The sequence below is a fragment of the Anomaloglossus baeobatrachus genome, chromosome 3 (genome assembly GCF_048569485.1).
Source record: "Anomaloglossus baeobatrachus isolate aAnoBae1 chromosome 3, aAnoBae1.hap1, whole genome shotgun sequence".
In the NCBI taxonomy this organism is placed as follows: domain Eukaryota; kingdom Metazoa; phylum Chordata; class Amphibia; order Anura; family Aromobatidae; genus Anomaloglossus; species Anomaloglossus baeobatrachus.
The window spans coordinates 417,350,519-417,375,305 of NC_134355.1; the positions used below are offsets into that span (position 1 = coordinate 417,350,519).

The following is a 24,787-nucleotide window of genomic DNA, read 5'->3' on the forward strand; positions in this document are numbered from 1 at the left end:
AAGTGCAATAATTGTCGCATATAATGAATGCAACAATTGTGGGGCAGCTGTGGTCTGCAATTTTACGTTGGGGAGCGGCCAATAACCATGGGTCTACCCAGCTTGAGAATACCAGCCTCCAGCTGTTTGCTTTATCTTTACCATGTATCAAAATTGGGAAGACCGTACATTTTTTAAGTTATTTAAATAATTTAAAAAAAGCCGCAAGAGATTCTTCAGATTTTTACACACAGCCAAAATAACACACAGGGCTGAGGCTGAAGCCTGCAGCTGTCTGCTTTATCTGCACTGGGTATCAAAATACTGGGGACACTGCACCATTTTTTCAAATTCTTTCTTTGTATTTACACTCTTGGTCCTGCCCCAGAATGGTAGAGTAAGAGCAACCAAGCAGAGATGCCAGCACGCCAGCAGTCTGACTGCAGCCAATCACAGATGCTGCCACACAGGGTGGTCAAGGGAAGCAGTGAATATGCATAAGATCTAATGATCAGATCAGGAAGCAGTGTGATAGCCATTGGAATCTCAGTAAGTGTAAAGTTCCTGCTTTAATTCATGTAATCATCTGACAACATTATTTCCAGAAACCAAATGTAAGATAAATTCATCCAGGCATCTTCCCTATGCTGTTCCCATTCAGTTTCAGCACTTTTTCATCCATTTCAGCATTTTTACAGCCCTCCCAGACCGACTTCCAAGGTCCTCCAGAAAATGATTTGAATTTTCCATTGACTAGCATTGGGTTTGTTATTCGTTGTAGACAAATATAAGAAATTATTCAGCTCAAATAATCCGAACCTGAATATTTTACTATTCTCCCATCTCTAGTCATCACATTCTGAAACATTATCAATTTGTGCTAATCCAATTACTGGTTCAGATGCACATTTTCGTATCTGATCTGCTATTCTCATAGTGCAGAACTAGTCATATAGTGGTGGGTACATACAATATTTACAAAGGTTTAAATTACCTGCTTAAATTTGTTATTCTCTATGTACTGATAAGTTTACCCTCAAAAGAAAGTAGACACCCCCTAAAAGAATTGCATTTACCAGACCCCAAATAATTAGAATTGGCAAGTAAATGAGGTCCCAAATCTGCATCACGATCAGGTCCTCCTGTGTTCTACAATGGTTGACTCCCCGTGGTGACTGGAAGTAGTGTCATATGTGTGGACTGATACTGGTATATGATCTGTTTGGGAGAGCTGCAGTGCAATGCAGCTGAGATGTAGATCTCTGTGTGAGAGCCTAACCATCATCGGTACTTGCCATCTGTACTTGTTTGGGTCTGGAGAGTTAAATTTTTTTAGGGAGATCTGCTTTCTTTTGGGGGGTGTCTACTTTCTTTTGAGGATGTCTGCTTTCTTTAGTGAAAGGTTCTGCTGTATTCTTCTAACTCTCTTTCTATATATATACACTACAGTTCAAAAGTTTGTGGTCACCAAGACAATTTTGTCTTTTCCATGAAAAATCATACTTTTATTTATCAAATAAGTTGCATAATGAATAGAAAATATAGTGCAGACATTGACTAAGTTAGAAAAAATGATTTTTACTTAAAATAATAATTTTCTCCTTCAAACTTTGCTTTCGTCAAAGTATGCTCCCTTTGCAGCAATTACAGCTTTGCAGACCATTGGCATTCTAGCTGTTAATTTTATGAGATAATCTGGAGATATTTCACCCCATGCTCCCAAAAGCCCCTTCCACAATTTGGATTGGCTTGATGGGGACTTTTTGCATACCATACTGTCAAGCTGCTCCCACAACAGCTCAATAGGGTTGAGATCTGGTGACTGGGCTGGCCACTCCATTACAGATAGAATACCAGCTGCCTGCTTCTTCCATAAATAGTTCATGCATAATTTGGAGGTGTGCTTTGGGTCATTGTCCTGTTGTAGGATGAAATTGGCTCCAATCGAGCGCTGTGCACAGGGTATGGCATGGCATTGCAAAATGGAGTGATTGCCTTCCTTATTCAAAATCCCTTTTACCTTGTACAAATCTCCCACTTTACCAGCACCAAAGCAACCCCAGACCATCACATTACTTCCGCCATGCTTGACAGATGGCGTCAGACACTCTTTCAGCATCTTTTCAGTTGTTGTGCGTCTCACAAATGTTCTTCCGTGTGATCCAAACACCTCAAACTTTGATTAGTCTGTCCATAACACTTTTTCCAATCTTACTCTGTCCAATGTCTGTGTACTTTTGCCCATATTAATGTGTGTGTGTGTATATATATATATATATATATATATATATATATATATATATATATACAAATTGTCTCTCCAGTAAAGGAGACAAACTCACAAACTCTAGCACAGCGCCACCTATTGGAAGTAGCGATCCTAAAAGTCACAAGTGGATTTTCAACAATCCTTTGCAATATGACTCAGGATATATAAGCCAGATCAGAATCCCAATTTGCAGACACGGTGTTTCGGGGTGCTTGCCCCTCGTCAGTGCAAAGTATGGGGGTGTATATATACAGGTACACCCTAGAAGTTAATTATGTTTTTCTTACTCAAGTGCTCACAAGATCGCTCCTCGGAGGGCACTTTGCACATTAACCTTTAAGATATCCGGATTAAATGACATTGAGAGAAAGGCCCACTGGTAGCCATTGGGCCAATCTTCATACACTTGCGGTGTAATATTTGCACTTATGCATTCTGATGTTGCTAGAGCCAACGTTTATTCCCTGTAAAAAGAAAACTCAGCAATAATATATATTTTTAAGTAATAGTTCTAAATAATGCAGCCATTTAACAACTAACAAATATTATCACTATATTATTACTTAACAAAACCCCTTAAACCAAAACCGGTATGACCAATAACACCACTCTACAAGTATAATCTCATCATGGCCATAGATTACAAAATACACAGTGATGACAGAATAATATAACTTAAGAGGACAAAATAATGCTGCCACATTATGACCATATATAACACAACATAGTGTCTGAATTTTACCATCATTCTATTACTGATCAAAACCCACTATATAAAGACCAATAAAACAATAATAACACGTACAATGGATAAACACCACCCCACCATGACCACATATTGTCACCATTCATATGGTGAGTGACCGAATAAAACCATGATGCCCCTCTCTAACAAACAGCATTGTACCAAGACCAATATTACCTCATACTGTGATTTACTAGTATAAATACAAGTTATACGCAGATTCACTGTAGATGGTATAGGTATATACAGTACATGTAATTACTCACCAGTGATGTCTCCAATTAAAGTAATTGATTTTTTTCTTTCCTTCTTCTTTCAATGTAGACCACAATGACTTATTTTCGCCCTGTCTCATCTCTGCAGAATTCAACACACAGACATTTATGACTGATCACTCCTAGAACATCTTCCCAACTATTTCTTCCACTTTTACACATGCTACATAATCTATTTTACCTTTTGGTGTCTTACAGAGTAAAACTGCCCCTTTGTGCCCTCATACAGTGGGTGACATAAGTAATGAAAACGTCACCAATTTTCTAATTAAATATATTTCCAAAGGTGCTACTGACATGAATTTCTTACTGGATGTTGCCAACAACTCATCTAATCCACCACAGGCAAAGATATTAAACCATAGATGTCCATAAATTTAGTTTGTGCAGGGCTATAGTAGTAACTTGGCAAGCGCCACTAAGGCCTTTTAATTCCATTTGACACCACTCCAGTCAAGTGTATAATTATCTTCCCAGCTACTCATGAATGCAAGAAAGCAACCATTTTTATTTCCCAGATCTACTACCTTATCCTAGTTCTATTATTTTCAGCTATGCAGAGTCAATGTGAAAGCAATCAAACTCGTATCAGCTATCAATATTCCAGATTACCAACTTCTCTCCACCGTTCTTGGTGTTTTTTACTCCTCTTTCTCTACTATAAAAATACTTGATAATTAGCTCATCACTGCTATCAAGAAACTTGTTTGCTTATACACCTCTATGTGTTTGCACTTCTGCAAGTAAGATACCGGTTTGCCTTTATATAGCTGTTATTCCAGTATTTAATTGCACTTTTGCAAGCAAGACCCCAGTTTCCCAACACCTCTTCGTGTGTATTTGCATTTCAGCAAGTAATATACCAGTTTACCTACAGTATTAAGGTCTAAAGTTGGCAAGTCATTCTCTTTCAAATCATGCAGCTCACTATTATATGTCCTAGAGAATTCACTCACCACGTGTGCCCAGGCCATCGATTCAAGAGGTGCAGTAACTTCAACACCTTTAAATGTGATGGACTTACAGTATCTGGACTGAATATACAATTTGCTGAGAACTAACCAGAGGTCACCTAGGCTGTGAAGACTTTTAAGTCCATATGGACTTAGTTTCGCAAACAGTTGCTGCATCTCTGATGTCACCAACATATGAGATATTCTTCTTGGGCATTATAACCAAATCTGTCTACACAAGCTTATTTAGATAAAGATCTTAAGATGTTCAGTGCTTATGAAAACCAAAGCACCATAAATTTTTAATTATAGCCTCAAAAAATTTTTTGGGATTCCTTGAAAGTGTCTCCTATTTTTTCTTTTCTTTAGAGATGCTTTGGTTTGGATCATTTTATTATGGGAATGAGAAAAATCTCTCATGCATTCTCATTCAAATGTTTTTTTATTAATTTTCAATTGTAGGGTAGGGTATGGGGATACAGAAGGACAAATTAGGGGTGGTGATTACATGGGGTAAACAGGGGGAAAATAAATAAATAAGTAAATGAAGCAATTTACATGGAAAGATCAGAGCTTTTTCCTTATGTTAACAGTTCAATTAATCTGAGTGAGTATTTTTACAATTACTATACATGTATATACATCATAGCTGGATATATAGGCATAAAGAGAGCTTAGTTTTAGTCAATGGAGTCATTAATATACAAGTTGTGTGTGAAGGGTTTGATCCAAGAAAGCCAATTTTGGTTGCATTTTTTGTAGTTTTTTAGTTTATGAAGTTCTTCTGTCTTAGAGCCAAATTATATTCAAATGTATTGTGGAGGGAAACTCCACTAGGTCCTCTATTTTGGGGGGAAACACCTGCTTCCATCTTGATGCTATAAGAAGTTTTATGGTTAGTAAAATATGACAGATGATATGTTTAAATTTGTTTGGAATGTCTTCAAAACCTATTGAAAGCAGAATTAGCTGGGGAGTGAGCGAGATATTTAGATGAGTAATTTTTAATATATGGCCTTGTGTGTCCAACCAAAAATTATCAAGGATTGGGCTGTTCCAAAATATATGGGTTAGGCTTCCTGTTTCCCCACAATTCCTCCAGCAGAGAGATGATTTTTCTGGATAAATCATGTTTCATTTTTGCGGGGTTGAATACCACTCAGAGAGTACCCTTTAGTATGTTTCTTGAAGAGTAACGCAGGGGGAGTTTGTGTATATAGTATCTAAGGTTTTCTTTTTCTCATGTTGTTAGATTGGGGCCTTTGTAAAGGTCTGTCTTCATTAAATACCTTATAAATATTATATAGGGTATAAATTTTGGAGTATGTTTTGTTTTGCACATCTGGGCATTGAGGAGAGATTTCCAGGCAATGATGGTAGACTTATGTAGCATATTTCTGTGCAAGGGTCTCAAATGATCCATGAAAAGAGCCAGCAATAGGCACGTAGAGATTAGTCCTTGTATAAACTTCTTTTAATCATAACCCAGGCACGGTTGTCTCTATCTGCCAGCCATTTTTGGCTAAGCTTTGCAATGCTTGCTGAATAGTAAGCAGATATGTTATGGATAATTAGTCCACCACTCTTTTCATGTTTTGCTAAGATGAATCTTCCAATCCTAGGTTTATTATTGTTCATTATGTATTTGACTAACTGGTGTTGGAGTTTTGATTTGGGAATGATTAAGGGGATAGAGCGGAAAACATATATGCGTTTTGGCAGTATTGACATTTTGTGTTTGAGACTATTCTTCTTATCCATGAGAGTTCGACTTTTGCAAGGTTTAAGAGGATTTTTGTACAGATTTGTATATTGTGTATAGGTTTGTTTGAATTATATTGAAAAGGGTTTCGCTAAAAAGATTCCAAGGTACGATATTTTTTCATTGTCACACTTGAATGAGTATTCCTTTTTAATAGTGTCTTGAATATCTTGGTCCATATGAAAAGTTCATAATTTGGGATTTCATTTGATTAACTTTATAGAAAGAAACCAGAGAACAGCTATTCAGTATGTTAAATAAGTGTCTGATGGAGTTTAGGGAGTCAGAAAGGGTGAGAAGGATGTCGTCAGCAAATAAAGTAATTTTATATTGTTTCAGATTGAGGAATATTCCTTTTAGGTCACCACTTCACCACTCATTCTAATAGTTTCCGCTAGGGGCTCGATGAATAGAGCAAAAAGGATGGGCAAGAGAGGGCACCCCTGCCTTGTTCCATTGGATAAGGTAAATCTTTTAGCGGTAAGATTGTTTACATAACTATTTGCCAATGGGGAAGAGTATTGAGTTGAAATAGAGTTGAACATTTGGCCTTGAATTCCGAATTTCTTCAGGGTGGAAAAAAGGAAGCCCTAATGTACCCTATCAAATGCCTTCTTGGTGTCCAGCGCTAGTAAGATTGATGGTGTACTGAATTTTTCTATGTGTCATAAAAGATTTAGGGCTTTCCTAGTTGCATTGATTGTATTTTTACTAACTATAAATCCTACCTGGTCTTTATGGATTATGCTGGGGAGACATGCTTGAAGTCTTGTAGCTATAATTTTTGCTATAATTTTGGTGTCTGAATTTAGCAGTCATGCATTCTCTACCTTCTCTTTTTTCTGCTTTTATGTAGTGTTTAATGAACTAGGTCATGTCATCTTAGCTGCTGACTGTATATTTTAGCTTTGACACTGGACTGACTCTGTGGTACGTTATTCAATCCTGTTCTGAACCCTGACTTCTTAATAAACCTGGTAGAGTGGCACTCTCCTGCCCATCTTCTATGCCAGTCTATCAAATTGTGTCAATAATGATCTAAAGTGGGCTTTCCATGCTACAATATATCTTACGATGTGTCGGCGGAGTCACGTCGTAAGTGAAGCACATCCGGCATCGTAAGTTATATCGTAGCGTGTGACAGCTACATGCGATTGCGATTGAACGTTAAAACGTTCATCGCATGCACGTCGTTCAATTGCTAAAAATTGAACGTGAGGTTGTTCAATGTTCTCGAGGTAGCACACAACGCAGTGTGTGACACCCCAGGAACGATGAACAGATCTTACCTGAGTCCCGCGGCAATGCAGAAGGAAGGAGGTGGGCGGGTTGTTTACAACCCGCTCATCTCCGCCCCTCCGCTTCTATTGGCCAGCTGCTGTGTGACGTCAATGTGATGCCAGATGTCCCTCCCACTCCAGGAAGTGGATGTTCGCCGCCCACATCGAGGTCGCATGGAAGGGTAAGTACGTGTGACGGCAAATAATCGTATGTGCGACACGTTCAACAAATTGCGTGCCGCACATACGATGGGGGCGGTTACGATCGCATACGATATTGTATGCTTAATCGTAACGTGTAAAGCAAGCTTTACTGTGAGAGATTTGTCACCTTCCATTAATGATCCTATTTTTCTTTACACCTGAGAAAACTTGAGTTTTAAACAGAAAGGAATAATGTTTAAAATACTCCAGTCCCAAATACAGACCGTCCTCAAAATGTACTCTTAGAGAGGCCAGTATGGAACCCATACATTATGACTATCTCAAAAGATCCCATCATCTGACTGAGGGCATTTGTTTATAAACATGATGAAAAGGTTCACTGTTCCAAACTGAAGGCCTAAAAGGGATACCTCAGACCCTAGTCAAAAGGGGAGTGATAGCCTTAAGGATCAGAGATAAGCTTGTTCTTCCTATGTTTATTACCTTTAATTCCTTTGAATACAAGTGACAAGAGCTATAGACAATTTGATTGACCTCTCGCTAAGAAGGCTATACATTCATTTTTTTTTATTTCATTGCAGACACCTTGGAAACTTATCTCTTTGAAATGTTTCACATTTCCTGGTGGATAAATCCAAGTTCAGACTGCAAAGATAACTATTCTACATATTGAGTCACTTTTTTTTTCTAGATCACATTATAAGCTCTCGATCCTGGAAACTTAATTTCTAATTTGCTCCTGATGCTGCAGAGGCAAAGCTTAGTTGTATAGCAACATTGAGAGTGCGTAGTTCTAGCCAGTAGCGATGGGTGAGCCTCTCCGATGTTTGGGATCGGGAGATTTGCCCAAACTTTTTGTAAAGTTTGAGTTCGGGTCGGAGATAATGCAAACTTGCAAGCTTGGACTTTACAGTTATGGGATGGGGGGCAGTAAAATAAATTATATAGTTAATAATAAACATTGTCATTATACTTACCGGTCTCGCGACACGTCCGGCAGACCCGCTGTCTCCCGGCCTGTTCTGCTTCCGGTCCGATCATTAAGTTGGCTTACCCATGGACTCGATGGAAATTTTACTGTCACTGTCAGTGTCAGCCTGCTTCTCGATCTGTGGAGACGTTTGTATGTACAGAGCGATGCGGCAGAGCTGACATTGCTCTCCCTGTGGACTACGTCTGACTAAGGATTTTTCATAATAAAGATGGAGTCACTAAATTTTTTTTGTTTGCTTTCTAATAAAAAAAATGTTCTATGTGTTCTGGTTTTTTTTTTACGGTTTACTAGAAATTCTTGGTGGCCATGTCTAATTTGGCATGACACCATGAATTTCACGTTCACGGCCACTATTTGATGATCTCATGTTTATAACTAACTACTTTGTTCCACAGGCTGTGTGGCACAAAGAAAGCAGGCAGCTTGGATGTTATCTCTTCACAGGGTGGAGCATACAGTGTAATGTGTAGTCTGCTGCTTCCAGGTTAGTGGGCATGACTGGCTTGCTTGGTGGGCATGTCTACATTACCACCCATCCACTATAATTATAAAATCAATGGATTGGTGCCCCCAGGCCCTCACTTATAGTATAAAAAAGTCCTTGTCCATGTGGACGTCATAAAATAAAGTTTATTCAGTCTGATTACTATCACTTGATGGAAATTACATCATACCTGGAAAGAGACCATACATTCTGGCATCTTCCTTTGTTCAAGCCGAGAGTGTATGATTTGCCTCCACATTAGTGGGTGTGACCAGTTCCTGCCACATTCAAATGTATGGACTGGTTTCAGGTTACTCCAACAGGCCATCACAGATGCCCATTTTCTGTGCTGGTGTCTGTGATTGCCTGACATCACAGTACTGTAAAAATAAATAAATCATTAAAAAAATTACATAGTGCTCCGCAGTATTTTTTATTCTCAGTGCAGATAAAGCGGCTGGCTACGGGCTACCACCCGCATCTGCCTGGCTTTACCATGGCTGGTAATCAAAATTTAGAGAAGCCCAATATTTTTTTTTAATTATTTAAATAAATACTTAAAAAAAAATAGTGTTGGCTCCCGCCATATTTTGATGGCCAGCCAGGTAAAACCATACAGCGGGGGCTGAAGTCCTCAGCGCAGGGTGGCCCAAGCTGATCCATTCATAGAAGCTCTCTTTTTCGTCTCTTTACCCGCCTCGTCCAACAGCCCCTATGGCTGTGGCATGCTGGGTAATAATGAGGCTTTGTCTTATCAGCTGGTACAAAGCCTGAATTTCATGGTGTCATGCCAAATTAGACATGGCCACCGTGAATTTCTAGTAAACAGTAAAACAAACTACAACACAAAAACAATTGTTATTAGAAATAAAACAAAAGGAACATTTAGAAACTCCATCTTTATGATAAAAAAACCTTAGTCCGACATAGTCCAGAAGGAGATTAATGTCAGCTCTACTTCATCGCTCTGTACAGACAAGAGTCTATACAGAGCGAGAAGCAGGCTGGCAGTGATAGTCAATGTTCAATCGAGTCCATGGCTAAGCCAGGGACTTGAGTGAATCCTGACGTCACCCCAAATACAGTCGAAAAAAGCCAAAGGCTGCTGAGTGACGAGCTGTGCAGTGAATACCGCCGGACGTTAATAATCGGACCCAGAAGCAGAAGTGGCCAAGAGATAGTGGGTCTGCAGGATGCATCGCTGAATCAATAAGTATAATCATAATGTTTTTTAATAATGTGCTTTTTTACACCTCCTGGACCCGAACTGGACCCGAAACGGGTTTCCCAGGAAAACCGTTTTTTGGGAACTTGTGCATGACCACTATGTGTTCGGTACAGGTCCATAACTTTATAGTTTGAGTTCGCCCATCCCTACTAGCCAGCAGTTTTAAAATGCCTCTGCTAAAACTGTCAATAAAGCAGGAGTGCCCCTACCTACCTCAGGAATCTGGAAGATGACTAGCTGGGATATAGTGCACATATGAAGAAACATAATAATAGCACTTTCTATTTGTTTGGGTTTTTTTGTAAAGTGCCTGTATTATATGAAAATAAAAGTAACACATAATTTTAAAAGTTTATGACTTAATCCTGAGAGTCCAGGCTCTCCAAATTTTGCATTCAACTTCAAAAGAAATAACTTTATTTAGAGATGTGTACTTCTCACTTTCTTCACTTAATCTTTGACTGTATCACTCCACAGGATTCTGCTTTTATCTTCTGTAGTTTGAAAAGGATTGCAATGAGTATTTGTCTGCACCTTTTGCTATCGTACTATACAGTGCATTTTATAAGTCAACCTTTTTCCTTTTCCGATTTCAAATTCATGCTAGTAATACACCGATATAATTTTAGCAGAGTATAAAGTTCACTGAATCTGATCGAATCAGATTGCATATATACATCTGTATGAGCCACAAAGGAAATGTGGAAGCAATTGTCTGATTGCACTATTTTCTGGGTTAGCCAAGGAGAAAAATAAAAGCATTATTTAAAAAAGAATTTTAAGAAATACAGGGATGTTAACTATGTCGGCCAAAAGAGTTTACAATACACAGCAGTTTATAATATACTAATGATTCGCCTGTTAGTATAAATGGCATTCTTCAATCAATGTGAAGAAAAGGCTGCACTGATGAATAAGTTGCAGTAAATATACTATATTTCTTATTATTCTTATAAATTAGACAATTATAACATGGGTGAATTCAGTCTTACATGAACAATAAGAGGATTTATTTCATAAGACTGATGAAGCATGATTGCTGCAAATCTGTAGAAATACAGTATGTAAAAAAACGAAAGATAGCATTTCCCAAAAAATGCATTGTCCATGCTTTAGGAATAGCTCATTCTAACTGCTAGAGCTCAAATGCTTTAGAAATCCAAGTAATATAGTATTCTGATCTTTCCTGCAGTTAGAATAAAACTTTATGGGCAAACTGTTCACTTCATCACAAATTGATGTGTTGTTCATATATAGTATATCACAAAAATGAATGAACCCCTTGCATTTTTGTAAATATTTTACTATATCTTTCATGTAACAACACTGAAGATGTGACAATTTGATACAATGTGAATTAGTCAGTGTACAGCTTGAATAGAAATGTAAATTTGGCATGCCCTGTAAATAACTTAAGACAGCCATTAATATCTAAACCGCTGACAACAAAAGTGCGTACACCCCTAAGTAAAAACAGTCAAATTATGCCCAACTTGTCACTTTTTCTCCCAGGTCTCATGTGACTTATTAGTGTCACAAGGTCTCAGGTGTGAATGGGGAGCACGTTTATTAAATTTGGTGTAATCACTCACACTCGCTCTCATACTGGTCATTGGAGGTTCAACATGGCACCTCATGGCAAAAAAACTACCCTCTTTCTCCAATTTATTAGCCCCCAAAATACCCTGCAGGTCCAACGTAACCCCCACAAGAGAACCACGCTGATGTAAATGGTTTCAAATGGTCTGACATGACACTTGGATGCCTCTCACCTGTGTTAAATGTGCCTGCAGTTGTGTGGCATTCATCATCCAGTACGAAAATGCATTGTTCACAATGAAGCTGTCATCTGTGTGTTATGTGGCCAAGGGACGTCCATTTCTATGCCTATCAGTGACTCTCCCAGCCTTTTTCTACCTTTGTTGCAAACTGCTGATGACACTCTGTAATTCTCTTAGCTTAGTGACAACTTCTGGCTGAGATCATCCTGCTTGAAGCCTTGTAATTGTGAGGTACTGTTGATCAATTGATAGGTGTTTTCTTGGTCACATGATGTCAAAATGGGAATAGCATGATGAAGAGGACTGTTTAAATATTAATTTTAATTGAACCCGAAAATTTATTGGGCAATTCATGTATGAAACACCTTTTGTGGATTTTGCCATTAAGCTCTTTGCTAGAGAACAGCAAGATGTGCAAAAATTCTTGAAACATTGATTAGTTGGTATCATGTGTATTAAAATGTTTAGAGAAGGTCATATTAAATATATATACATGCTAGCTGTAGTACCTGGCGTTGCCTTGGATAGTAATTATCTCTCTGTGTCTCTCCCATTCTCTGTCTGTCTCCCTCTCTGTCTGTCTCTCTCTCTACTTATGTCTGTCTCTATCTGTCTCTGCCTGTCTTTCTCTTTCCCTGTCTGTGTCTGTCTGTATGCCTCTTTCCCTGTCTGCCTCTGCCTCTGTCTCTCTCTTTTACTGTCCATCTCTCTCTATCTTTTTCTTTGTCTGTCTTTTTCTGTCTCTGTCTTTTTCCTGTTTGTCTGTTTCTGTCTGTCCCTTTTCCTTTCTGTCTGTCTCTGTCTGTCTCTTTCCCTGTGTGCCTGTCTGTCTGCCACTGTCTGTCTGTCTCTTTCCTGATCTATATGTCTCTTTCCCTTTCTGTCTGTCTGTCTCTGTCTGTTTCTGTCTGCCTCTTTCCCTGTCTGTCTCTCTCTCTGTCTCTCTCTTTCTGTCTCTTTCTCTTTCCCTGTCTATGTCTGTCTGTCTGTCTCTGTCTGTCTGCCTCTTTCTGTGTCTGCCTGTGTCTTTTTGTCTCTGTCTCGCTCCCTGTTTGACTCTCTCTGTCTGTCTCACTCTGTCTATCTCTTTCCCTTTCAGTCTGTCTCTCTCCCTGTTTGCCTCTTTGTCTGTCTCTCTCGTTTCCTGTCTGACTCTGTCTGTCTCTGTCTGTCTCTTTCCCTGTCTGTCTGTACATCTCTGTCTGTCTCTCTCTCTTTGTTTCCCTGTTTGTCTCTGTCTGTCTCTTTCCCTGCCTGCCTCGTTCTCTCTCTCTGTCTGTCGCTGTCTCTTTCCCTTCTAACTCTGTCTGTCTGACTCTGGCTGCATCTTTCCCTGTCTGTCTCTCTCAGTCTGTCTCTCTCTCTGTCTTTCACTGTCTACCTGCCACTATCCCTGTCTGTCTCTGTCTATTTTCCTGTCTGCCTCTGTATGTCTCTTTCCCTGTCTGTCTCTGTCTGCCTCAGTCTATGTCTGTCTGTCTGTCTCTGTCGGTCTCAGTCTCTCTATCTCAGTCGGTCTCTCTCAGTCTGTCTGTCTGTCTCTATTTGTCTCCCTGTCTCTGTCTGTCTCTCCACAGATATCATATTACCTCACACATAAGCTTCTTATACTAAGAATGTTCTTCATTGCCTATACCAACTAATCAGAGCTTCTATTAATGTCCTGTAGCTTCCAGCTCCATTGACTTTAATGTAAGCAGATTTTTTTTTTCGAATAACTGTAAAGCACGGGGTTAAAGTCTTCCCTCAAAACATAGTCTATGATGTTCCCTGAGTCAAATGGAGTGTCTGTGCAAAACTTCGTGATTTTAAATGGGATGGTGCGAATTCTTTTAGCAAACATACATACAGCACACATACATACACTTACCTTTATATTATATACTAGCTGTACTACCCGGCTTCGCCCACGTTAATAACTGCTGTTAACAAAATAGAATGTATTAACATAAATGTATTCTGCACACAAAAACCACAAAACAAATAGAAATGTAATTATTAAAAGACAAAAACTAAGCTAATAGAAGCATTTCACAACATATATTTCAACACCCCAGATATTCCACACAGATTTAACTAAATTGGCCAAGCAATGTGCTCTGTCTGTCTCTTTCCAGGTCTGTCTCTATCTGTCTCTTTCCCCGTATGTCAGTCTGTCTCTTTCCCCATCTGTCTCTGTCTGTCTCTTTCACCATCTGTCTCTGTCTGTCTCTTTCACCGATTGTCTTTGTCTGTCTCTATCTCTCTGTCTCTTTCCTGTCTGTCTCTGTCTGTCTGTCTCTATCAGTCTCCCCACCAACATCTTATAACTTCACATATAAGCTTCTTATACTATGAATGTCTTTTGTTCCTACAGCAACCAATCACAGCTCCTACTATTAACCTGTAGTTCCAGGCTTCACTTTAATGGAGGCATGTTTTATGGAGCATAACTGTAAAGCGCGGGGTTTCATTTTTCTGTCAAAACATAGTCTACGATGTTCCCTGGGTCACATGAGGTGTGGGCATAATTGATTGGTAAATTGGAATGTGCGGGGTTAGAATTTCACCTCACAACATAGCCTAAAACGCTCTCGGGGTCCAGACGTGTGAGTGTGCAACATTTTGTGGCTGTAGCTGCGACGGTGCAGATGCCAATCCCGGACATACACACATACACACACACATTCAGCTTTATATATTAGATATATCTATACTACCTGTAGTACCCGGGCATTGCCCGGGATAGTAACTGTCTCTCTGTCTCTCTCCCAGTCTCTGTCTGTGTGTCTCTGTCTTTCTATCTCTCTGTCTGTGTCTTTCTTTGTCTGTCTGTGTCTATGTCTGTCTGTTTCTATCTCTCTGTCTGTATTTGTATCAGTCTATCTGTCTCCATCTCTGTGTCTGTCTGTCTGTCTCTCTCTATCTCTGTGTCTGTCTCTATACGTGTGTCTGTCTGTCTCTCTCTTTCACCATCTGTCTTTGACTGTCTTTTTCCCCATCTGTCTCTTTCCCCGTCTGTCTCTTTCCAGGTCTGTCTCTTTCCCCGTCTATCTCTTTCACCGTCTGTCTCTTTCCCCATCTGTCTCTTTCCCAGTCTGTCTCCCAGTCTGTCTATTTGCCCGTCTGTCTCTTTGCCCACCTGTCTTTTTGCCCGTCTGTCTCTTTCCATGGCTGTCTCTTTCCAGGGCTGTCTCTTTGCCCGGCTGTCTCTTTGCCCGGCTGTCTCTTTGCCCATCTGTATTTTTCCAGGTCTTTCTCTTTCCAGGGCTGTCTCTTTCCAGGGCTGTTTCTTTCCAGGGCTGTCTCTTTCCAGGGCTGTCTCTTTCCAGGTCTGTGTCTTTCCACATCTGTCTCTTTGCCTGTCTGTCTTTTTCCCGTCTGTCTCTTTCCCCATCTGTCTCTTTGCCCGTCTGTCTGTTTCTAGGGCTGTCTCTTTCCCATCTGTCTCTATCCAGGGCTGTCTCTTTCCAGGGCTGTCTCTTTGCCTGTCTGTCTCTTTGCCCATCTGTCTCTATGCCCGTCTGTCTCTTTGCCCATCTGTCTCTTTGCCCATCTGTCTCTTTGTCCAGCTGTCTCTTTTCCCGTCTGTCTCTTTGCCTGTCTGTCTGTTTCCAGGGCAGTCTCTTTCCCATTTGTCTCTTTCCCTGTCTGTCTCTTTCCAGGGCTGTTTCTTTCCCAGTCTGTCTCTTTCTTGGTCTGTCTCTTTCCATGGCTGACTCTTTGCCTGTCTTTCTCTTTGCCAGTCTGTCTCTTTGCCAGTCTGTCTCTTTGCCCATCTGTCTCTTTGTCCGGCTGTCTCTTTTCCCATCTGTCTCTTTACCTGTCTGTCTGTTTCCAGGGCAGTCTCTTTCCCGTTTGTCTCTTTCCCTGTCTGTCTCTTTCCAGGGCTGTCTCTTTCCAGGGCTGTCTTTTTCCAGGTCTGTCTCTTTGCCCATCTGTCTTTTTCCAGGGCTGTCTCTTTGCCCATCTGTCTCTTTGCACATCTGTCTCTTTGCCCATCTGTCCCTTTGCCCATCTGTCCCTTTGCCCATCTGTCCCTTTGCCCATCTGTCTCTTTGCCCGTCTGTCTCTTTGCCCGTCTGTCTCTTTGCCCATCTGTCCCTTTCCCTGTGTGTTGCTTTGCCTGTCTATTTCTTTATAGGGCTGTCTCTTTCCAGGGTTGTCGCTTTCCAGGGCTGTCTCTTTGCCCATCTGTCTCTTTGCCCGTCTGTCTCTTTCCATGGCTGTCTCTTTCCAGGGCTGTATCTTTGCCCGGCTGTATCTTTGCCCGGCTGTCTCTTTGTCTGGCTGTCTATTTCCAGGGCTGTCTCTTTCCAGGGCTGTCTCTTTCCAGGGCTGTCTCTTTGCCCGGGCTGTCTCTGTCTGTCTCTTTCCACGTCTGTCGGTGACTCTGTCTGTCTCTTTCTGTCTCTCTCTATCTGTCTCCCCACCAACATTATATTACCTCACACATAAGTTTCTTATACTAACAGTTTATTTTGTTCCTATAGCAACCACTGCCAGTTGTTATTATAAGCCTATAGCTCTCACCTCCATTCAGTTTAATGAAAGCATGACTTTGGAGATTAAATGTAAAGCACAGGGTTATATTTTCCCATCAAAACATAGTATATGACATTCCCTGGGTCACATGAGGCGTCTGTGCAAAATTTCGTGATTGTAAATGCGACGGTGCAGATTCCTTTAGCGGACATACACACACATACACACATACATACACTGAGCTATATATTAGAAGATATATATATATATATATATATATATATATATATATATATATATATATATATATATATATATATTTATATATATCTATATTTATTTATATAGAGAGAGAGAGAGAGAGAGTCATATGAAAAAGTTTGGGCACCCCTATTAATGTTAACCTTTTTTCTTTATAACAATTTGGGTTTTTGCAACAGCTATTTCAGTTTCATATATCTAATAATTAATGGACTGAGTAATATTTCTGAATTGGAATGAGGTTTATTGTACTAACAGAAAATGTGCAATCCGCATTTAAACAAAATTTGACCAGTGCAAAAGTATGGGCACCTCAACATAAAAGTGACATTAACATTTTGTAGATCCTCCTTTTGCAAAAATAATAGCCTCTAGTCACTTCCTATAGCTTTTAATGAGTTCCTGGATCCGGGATGAAGGTATATTTGACCATTCCTGTTTATAAAACACTTCCAGTTCAGTTAAGTTTGATGGTCGCCGAGCATGGACAGCACGCTTCAAATCATCCCACAGATGTTCAATGATATTCAGGTCTGGGGACTGGGATGGGCATTCCAGAACATTGTAATTGTTCCTCTGCATGAATGCCTGAGTAGATTTGGAGCGGTGTTTTGGATCATTGTCTTGCTGAAATATCCATCCCCTGCGTAACTTCAACTTCGTCACTGATTCTTGCACATTATTGTCAAGAATCTGCTGATACTGAGTTGAATCCATGCGAACCTCAACTTTAACAAGATTCCCGGTGCCGGCATTGGCCACACAGCCCCAAAGCATGATGGAACCTCCACCAAATTTTACTGTGGGTAGCAAGTGCTTTTCTTGGAATGCCGTGTTTTGTTGCCTCCATGCATAACGCCTTTTTATATGACAAAACAACTCAATCTTTGTTTCATCAGTCCACAGGACCTTCTTCCAAAATGTAACTGGCTTGTTCAAATGTGCTTTTGCATACCTCAGGTGACTCTGTTTGTGGCGTGCTTGCAGAAACGGCTTCATTACTCTCCCATACAGCTTCTCCTTGTGCAACATGCGCTGTATTGTTGATCGATGCACATTGACACCATCTGCAGCAAGATGATGCTGCAGGTCTTTGGAGGTGGTCTGTGGATTGTCCTTGACTGTTCTCATCATTCTTCTTCTCTGCCTCTGATATTTTTCTTGGCCTGCCACTTCTGGGCTTAACAAGAACTGTACCTGTGTTCTTCCAATTCCTTACTATGTTCCTCACAGTGGAAACTGACAGTTTAAATCTCTGAGACAACTTTTTGTATCCTTCCCCTGAACAACTATGTTGAATAATCTTTGTTTTCAGATCATTTGAGAGTTGTTTTGAGGAGCCCAGGATGCCACTCTTCATAGAAGATTCAAATAGGAGAACAACTTGCAAGTGGCCGCCTTAAATACCTTTTCTCATGATTGGATACACCTGCCTATGAAGTTCAAAGCTCAATGAGGTTACAAAACCAATTTAGTGCTTTAGTAAGTTAGTAAAAAGTAGTTAGCAGTGTTCAAATCAAGAAATTGATAAGGGTGCCCATACTTTTGCATTGGTCAAACTTTGTTTAAATGCGGATTGCACATTTTCTGTTCGTACAATAAACCTCATTTCAATCCAGAAATATTACTCAGTCCATCAGTTATTAGATATATGAAACTGAAATAGCTGTTGCAAAAACCCAATTTGTTATAAAGAAAAAAGGTTAACATTAATAGTGGTGGCCAAACTTTTTCATATGACTGTATATATATATATATATATATATATATATATATATATATATATATATATACAGTACCTACAAGTAGTATTCAACCCCCTGCAGATTTAGCAGGTTTACACATTCGGAATTAACTTGGCATTGTGACATTTGGACTGTAGATCAGCCTGGAAGTGTGAAATGCACTGCAGCAAAAAAGAAAGTTATTTCTTTCTTTTTTTTTTTTTAAATTGTGAAAAGTTTATTCAGAGGGTCATTTATTATTCAACCCCTCAAACCACAAGAATTCTGTTTGGTTCCCCTAAAGTATTAAGAAGTATTTCAGGCACAAAGAACAATGAGCTTCACATGTTTGGATTAATTATCTCTTTTTCCAGCCTTTTCTGACTAATTAAGACCCTCCCCAAACTTCTGAACAGCACTCATACATGGTCAATATGGGAAAGACAAAGGAGCATTCCAAGGCCATCAGAGACAAGATCGTGGAGGGTCACAAGGCTGGCAAGGGGTACAAAACCCTTTCCAAGGAGTTGGGCCTACCTGTCTCCACTGTTGGGAGCATCATCCGGAAGTGGAAGGCTTATGGAACTACTGTTAGCCTTCCACGGCCTGGACAGCCTTTGAAAGTTTCCACCCGTGCCGAGGCCAGGCTTGTCCGAAGAGTCAAGGCTAACCCAAGGACAACAAGGAAAGATCTCCAGGAAGATCTCATGGCAGTGGGGACATTGGTTTCAGTCAATACCATAAGTAACGTACTCCACCGCAATGGTCTCCGTTCCAGACGAGCCCGTAAGGTACCTTTACTTTCAAAGCGTCATGTCAAGGCTCGTCTACAGTTTGCTCATGATCACTTGGAGGACTCTGAGACAGACTGGTTCAAGGTTCTCTGGTCTGATGAGACCAAGATCGAGATCTTTGGTGCCAACCACACACGTGACGTTTGGAGACTGCATGGCACTGCATACGACCCCAAGAGTACCATCCCTACAGTCAAGCATGGTAGTGGCAGCATCATGCTGTGGGGCTGTTTCTCAGCCAAGGGGCCTGGCCATCTGGTCCGCATCCAGGGGAAGATGGATAGCACGGCCTACCTGGAGATTTTGGCCAAGAACCTCCGCTCCTCCATCAAGGATCTTAAGATTGGTCATCATTTCATCTTCCAACAAGACAACGACCCAAAGCACACAGCCAAGAAAACCAAGGCCTGGTTCAAGAGGGAAAAAATCAAGGTGTTGCAGTGGCCTAGTCAGTCTCCTGACCTTAACCCAATTGAAAACTTGTGGAAGGAGCTCAAGATTAAAGTCCACATGAGTCACCCAAAGAATCTAGATAACTTGGAGAAGATCTGCATGGAGGAGTGGGCCAAGATAACTCCAGAGACCTGTGCCGGCCTGATCAGGTCTTATAAAAGACCATTATTAGCTGTAATTGCAAACAAGGGTTATTCCACAAAATATTAAACCTAGTGGTTGAATAATAATTGACCCACACTTTTATGTTGAAAATTTATTAAAAATTAACTGAGCAACATAACTTGTTGGTTTGTAAGATTTATGCATCTGTTAGTAAATCCTGCTCTTGTTTGAAGTTTGCAGGCTCTAACTTATCTGCATCTTATCAAACCTGCCAAATCTGCAGGGGGTTGAATACTACTTGTAGGCACTGTATATATATATATAAGTATACTCATTATTTAGGACCTATAAAACAGTTTGAATAGCAATAAAGGCGCAAGACAGATATACAGTTAGGTCCAGAAATATTTGGACAGTGACACAAGTTTTGTTATTTTAGCTGTTTACAAAAACATGTTCAGAAATACAATTATATATATAATATGGGCTGAAAGTGCACACTCCCAGCTGCAATATGAGAGTTTTCACATCCAAATCGGAGAAAGGGTTTAGGAATCATAGCTCTGTAATGCATAGCCTCCTCTTTTTAAAGGGACCAAAAATAATTGGACAAGGGACTCTAAGGGCTGCAATTAACTCTGAAGGTGTCTCCCTCGTTAACCTGTAATCAATGAAGTAGTTAAAAGGTCTGGGGTTGATTACAGGTGTGTGGTTTTGCATTTGGAAGCTGTTGCTGTGACCAGACAACATGCGGTCTAAGGAACTCTCAATTGAGGTGAAGCAGAACATCCTGAGGCTGAAAAAAAAAAAATCCATCAGAGAGATTGCAGACATGCTTGGAGTAGCAAAATCAACAGTCGGGTACATTCTGAGAAAAAAGGAATTGACTGGTGAGCTTGGGAACTCAAAAAGGCCTGGGCGTCCACAGATGACAACAGTGGTGGATGATCGCCGCATACTTTCTTTGGTGAAGAAGAACCCGTTCACAACATCAACTGAAGTCCAGAACACTCTCAGTGAAGTAGGTGTATCTGTCTCTAAGTCAACAGTAAAGAGAAGACTCCATGAAAGTAAATACAAAGGGTTCACATCTAGATGCAAACCATTCATCAATTCCAAAAATAGACAGGCCAGAGTTAAATTTGCTGAAAAACACCTCATGAAGCCAGCTCAGTTCTGGAAAAGTATTCTATGGACAGATGAGACAAAGATCAACCTGTACCAGAATGATGGGAAGAAAAAAGTTTGGAGAAGAAAGGGAACGGCACATGATCCAAGGCACACCACATCCTCTGTAAAACATGGTGGAGGCAACGTGATGGCATGGGCATGCATGGCTTTCAATGACACTGGGTCACTTGTGTTTATTGATGACATAACAGCAGACAAGAGTAGTCGGATGAATTCTGAAGTGTACCGGGATATACTTTCAGCCCAGATTCAGCCAAATGCCGCAAAGTTGATCGGACGGCGCTTCATAGTACAGATGGACAATGACCCCAAGCATACAGCCAAAGCTACCCAGGAGTTCGTGAGTGCAAAAAAGTGGAACATTCTGCAATGGCCAAGTCAATCACCAGATCTTAACCCAATTGAGCATGCATTTCACTTGCTCAAATCCAGACTTAAGACGGAAAGACCCACAAACAAGCAAGACCTGAAGGCTGCAGCTGTAAAGGCCTGGCAAGGCATTAAGAAGCAGGAAACCCAGCGTTTGGTGATGTCCATGGGTTCCAGACTTAAGGCAGTGATTGCCTCCAAAGGATTCGCAACAAAATATTGAAAATAAAAATATTTTGTTTGGGTTTGGTTTATTTGTCCAATTACTTTTGACCTCCTAAAATGTGGAGTGTCTGTAAAGAAATGTGTGTAATTCATGCAATTTCTATCAGATATTTTTGTTCAAACCTTCAAATTAAACGTTACAATCTTCACTTGAATTCTGTTGTAGAGGTTTCATTTCAAATCCAATGTGGTGGCATGCAGAGCCCAACTCGCGAAAATTGTGTCACTGTCCAAATATTTCTGGACCTAACTGTACAGTATATATATATTATGATGTATATTTGATGGGAAAATTTAACCCTGCGCTCTACAGTTATCCAAAATCTTGTTTCCATTAAACTGAATGGAGGTGAGAGCTTCTGCTATTAACAGCAACTGTCAGTGGTTGCTATATGAAAAAAATAAACTGTTAGTATAAGAAGCTTATATGTGAGGTAATAAGATGTTAGTGGGGAGATGGATAGAGAGAGACTGAAAAAGAACAGACAGACAGAGACAGACAAAGATAGAAGTGGAAAGAGACAGACAGAGACAGATGGGCAAAAAAACAGACGGGCAAAGAGACAGGCCTGGAAAGAGACAGCCCTGGAAAGAGACAGAAGGGCAAAGAGACAACCCTGGAAAGAGACAGATGGGCAAAGAGACAGCCCTGGAAAAAGACAGACTGGCAAAGAGACAGATGGGCAAAGAGACAGACAGGCAAAGAGACAGACGGGCAAAGAGACAGCTCTGGAAAGAGACCGACAGTCGAAGAGACAGACCTGGAAAAAGACAGCCTTAGAAAAAGACAGCCTTGGAAAGAGACAGCCTTGGAAAGAGACAGCCTTGGAAAGAGACAGATAGAGAAAGAGATAGACCTGGAAAGAGACAGCCCTGGAAAGAGACAGCCCTGGAAAGAGACAGCCCTGGAAATAGACAGATGGGCAAAGAGAAAGACGGGCAAAGAGACAGCCCTGGAAAGAGACAGCCCTGAAAAGGGACAGAACTGGAAAGAAACAGACGGGGAAAGAGACAGACCTGGAAAGAGACAGCCATGGAAAGAGACAGACTGTGAAAGAGACAGCCCAGCAAAGAGACAGCCCGGCAGAGAGACAGATGGGCAAAGAGACAGATGGGCAAAGACAAATACAAAGACAGACGGGAGACAGACAAAGACAGATGGGGAAAGAGACAGACGGGTAAAGAGAGAGACAGACAGACACACATATAGAGACAGACACAGAGATAAAGAAAGACAAACAGACAAAGAGATGGAGACAGATAGACTGATACAAATACAGACAGAGAGATAGAAACAGACAGACGGAGACATAGACACAGACAGACAAAGACAGACTGACAGAGAGACAGACAGACAGAGACACACAGAAAGAGACTGGGAGAGAGACAGAGAGACAGTTATTATCCCGGATACTACAGCTAGTGTATATATATATATATATATATATATATATATATATATACACATAATCGCCAGTTTCTGTAACCCTATTCCGTCATGCATGGCGGCACTGTCAGTTGCACAGGCGCAGTTCAAACTGCGCCTGTGAAAAGTGACCTACATGTCACTGCAGCTTCCGGGCACAAACTGCGCATGCATAAGTAATGGTAACTTCACCGCTCTTCCCACAGACGGGCAGTAGCAGCTGCGGCTGATACTGCACCTGCGTGGGTAGAGCGGTGACGTCACCGCTACTTGCGCACGCGCAGTTGTGCCCGGAAGCTGCGGTGACATAACATCACCACATCTTCCGGGCAAGGACTTCTCGTGCGCAAGTAGGTGGGGACATCATTGCTTTTCCCATACACGCGACTCCAGATGCGATAGCATCCGGCCTATTTCTAGGCTAATATATAAAGCTGAGTGTATGTGTGTGTGTGTATGCATGTATGTCCCCTAAAGGAATCCACTCCACACCGTCGCATTTCCAATCCCAAAATTTTGCACAGACACCTCAAGTGACTCCCGGAACGTCATAGACTATGTTTTGATCTGAGGTAATATGATGTCGATGGAGACAGAGATAGAGAGACGGACAGAGTGAGACAGACAGAGAGACAGACAGACAGAGAAAAAGGCAGATGGGGAAAGAGACAGACAGACAGAGGCAGACAGGGAAAGAGACAAAGACAGATAAGAAAAAAAAGCCAGCCAGACAGAGAAAGACAGAAAGACACACGAGGAAAGAAACAGACAGAGGCAGACAGGGAAAGAGATAGCCAGACAGACAGGCTGAGACAGACAGACAGAGAAGGACAGGGAAAGAGACAAACAGACAGAGAAAAAAGGCAATAAAAGACATACAGGGAGAGAGACAGACCGAGAAAGAGACAGACAGAGAAAGAGACAGACAAAGATAGAGGCAGACAGCGAAAGAGACAGACATACAGGGAAAGAGACAGACAGAGGCAGACAGACAAAGGCAGATAGGGAAAGAGACAGAGACAAACAAAGACAGACAGGGCAAAAAAAAGGCAGACAGACACAGACAGGGACAGACATACAGGGAAAGAGACAGTGGCAGACAGGGAAAGAGACAGACATGGAAAGAGACAGACATGGAAATAGACAGACAGGGAAATAGACAGACAGGGAAAGAGACAGACAGGGAAAGAGACATACAAAGAGAGAGGCAGACAGGGAAAGAGACAGACAGGGAAAGCGACAGACAGGGAAAGCGACAGACAGGGAAAGAGGCAGACAGGGAAAGAGGCAGACAGGGAAAGAGGCAGACAGGGAAAGAGGCAGACAGGGAAAGAGGCAGACAGGGAAAGAGACAGACAGAGAAAGAGACAGACAGGGAAACAGACAGACAGGGAAACAGACAGACAGAGAAAGAGACAGACAGAGAAAGAGACAGACAAAGATAGAGGCAGACAGCAAAAGAGACAGACAGACAGACAAGGAAAGAGACAAACAGACAGTAAAATAGACAGACAGGGAAAGAGACAGAGACAAACAGAGACAGACAGGGAAAAAAGGCAGACAGACGGACAGACATACAGGGAAAGATACAGAGACAGACAGAGGCAGACAGGGAAAGAGACAGACAGGGAAAGAGACAGAAAAAAAGAGGAAGACAGGGAAGGAGACAGACAGGGAAAGAGGCAGACAGGGAAAGAAACAAACAGATAGGGAAAGAAAAAGACAGGGAAAGAGACAGACAGTGAAAGAGACAGACAGAGAAAGAGATAGACAAAGATAGAGGTAGACAGGGAAAGATACAGACAGGGAAAGAGACAAACAGAGACAGTGAAAGAGACAGACAGTGAAAGAGACAGACAG

The 24,787-nt window shown here is 41.0% G+C and overlaps 1 protein-coding gene across 2 annotated transcripts in view; it reads left to right on the plus strand.

Moving 5' to 3' along the window:
• The window catches only part of CSMD1 (CUB and Sushi multiple domains 1), a 2,926,925-nt gene that overhangs the window by 2,658,097 nt on the left and 244,041 nt on the right, over window positions 1-24,787 (plus strand). The window lies entirely within an intron of this gene.